Consider the following 2,306-nt stretch of genomic DNA (forward strand, 5'->3'; position numbering starts at 1 on the left):
AAGGCGAAGCTTACAATACATAGAGGAAGAGCAAGAGGATGATACTTCTACCACAACCGAGGAGATGGCTAAAAACAAAGAAAATCTGCTACCTTCTGCGAGTGCTGTTAATCAGAATCCTGCTCCGTGCACTATGTATGATTATGCTAAACCTTCTTTAACAGGAACTGAATCAAGCATAGTTAGACCTGCTGTAGCTGCAAATACTTTTGAACTGAAACCTAATACAATTCAAATGATACAACAGTTTGTTCAGTTTGATAGTTTGCAGGACGAGGATCCCAACGCTCACTTGGCAAATTTCTTAGAATTTTGCAACACTTTTAAAATCAATGGCGTTTCTGATGATGCCATTCGCCTTTGGTTGTTTCCTTTTTCATTGAGGAATAACGCTAAACAATGGTTGAACTTGTTACCACGAGGGTCAATCACTACTTGGGAACAAATGACTGAAAAGTTTTTATTAAAATATTTTTTGCCGGCTAAAACATCCAAATTACATAATGATATCTCTTCTTTTATGTAGATGGATTTAGAAACACTCTACGATGCATGGGAAAGATACAAGGACCTTTTAAGAAGGTGCCCTCACCGTGGGTTACCACTTTGGCTACAGGTTCAAACGTTTCATAATGGCCTAAATCCTTCGACTTAATAGATGATCGACACAGCCGCTGGCGGAACCATCAATAATAAAACACCTGAAGATACTTATGAATTTACAGAAGAGATGTCACTGAATAATTATTAGTGCCAAGTCATGAGGACAAAGCCAACAAAATCAGCCGGCGTTTATAACGTCGATTCGGTCACCATGCTCTCTAATCAGGTAGAACTATTGAATAAGAAAATTGATGGTTTTCTTAGTTCTTCATAGGTTCACCCAGTAATGTAGTGCGAAGCAACTGGAGATGGATCAAGCAATTCAGAATACCCATCTTATGGCCACAACATTGAGAACAAGCAGTTAAATTACAAGGGTAATAATCCTCTATCTCAAAAATAATCCTTATAGTAATGCTTACAACGCAGGTTGGAGGAACCACCCAAATTTCTCATGGGGAGGCCAAGGGAATCAGAGACCACCAACTCCAGGCTTCCAACAACCACCCTAATAAGAAGTGAAAAAGCTAAACCTTGAGGAGATACTAACAAAGTTCATCTCGGTGTCAAAAACTCGTTTCCAGAATACCGAGACAGCCCTTAAAAATCAACAAGCGTCAATCCAAGGGCTTGAAACTCAAATAGGCCAACTCACCAAACTAATTTCTGAACTACCACAAGGTAGTTTGCCGAGTAACACTGTGACAGCCCTAAAGTGACCCTAGTCGGAAAGCGGTTTCGGGACCTCTAAACCGAGTCACCAAATTATTTGAATATGATATTTATTGTCTAAAATATGTGAATATGAATGTGTGAAAGTTTTAAGCTTCGATTTAGTCGATTGCATGTGAATTCAGCTAATAGGACTTATGTGTGACACTTTTGAAATGTGATAGGTTAATCTATAAGGATCTATTAGTGCATGTAATAAAAGGGTGGACTTGCATGTCAATTTCCCCTTTAATTTAGTAGTGGCCGGCCATGACAAGGAAGGAGGACAAAATGTTATGGGCAAAACATGTCATAAACATGTTATGTTAGTGATTTATGTTAGGAAAAATAAAATAAGGAGTATGGGTAATAAAATAATAATGCAAAGGGAGGAGTGATGAAAAAAAAATGTCTCATCCATGTTTCCCCCCCATTGCCGTGAATTGAAGAAAGAAAACAAAAAAAAGTGTTCATTCTTGAACATCTTTGGCCGAATAGAGGAAAGAAAGGAAGGGAAAGAGCTTGGAGAAAATCGGCTATGGTGGTTTGCAAGACTAAGGTATGTTTGATGTTGTCCATGAGATTCATGCATGTTTTTAGTTGTTAGTTTGAGTTCTACCTAGCCCATGGTTTAAATCTTTGCTATAAGATGGAGATGATATTCGGCCATGGGTGTTGTCTTCTTGGTTAATGTTTGATGTTGTGGTGACGAGGCATGAAGATGAGTTAAGTTTCGGCTAAGGTGGATTTGTGTTGATGTCATTTGCATGCTAAGTGTGAAGCTTTGTAATGATACATGTCATGGCGATTGATGACTCTTGGATTTTCTTTCTGGCATTTTTGAGTTAGACATTAAGTTCTTTGTGTAACCCATGACCAAAATTGAATGGTATGGTGTCTTGATGCATTCGGCCATGGTAGAAAGTAGATGTGAAATGGTAGTAAGGTGAAGTGCAAAATGTTAGTATTTGATTTCTAGTGTATATATGTGT

At 38.2% G+C, this 2,306-nt stretch overlaps 1 non-coding gene across 1 annotated transcript; it reads right to left on the bottom strand.

Annotated features, from left to right (window-relative positions):
- Positions 1-494: 494 nt before the first annotated feature.
- Positions 495-600, bottom strand: LOC121205249 (small nucleolar RNA R71). Its single transcript, XR_005900334.1, has one exon. It is a non-coding gene; the product is annotated as a small nucleolar RNA R71 (small nucleolar RNA).
- Between the last annotated feature and the right edge of the window lie 1,706 nt (positions 601-2,306).

This window comes from Gossypium hirsutum, chromosome A08, assembly GCF_007990345.1.
Source record: "Gossypium hirsutum isolate 1008001.06 chromosome A08, Gossypium_hirsutum_v2.1, whole genome shotgun sequence".
NCBI lineage: Eukaryota > Viridiplantae > Streptophyta > Magnoliopsida > Malvales > Malvaceae > Gossypium > Gossypium hirsutum.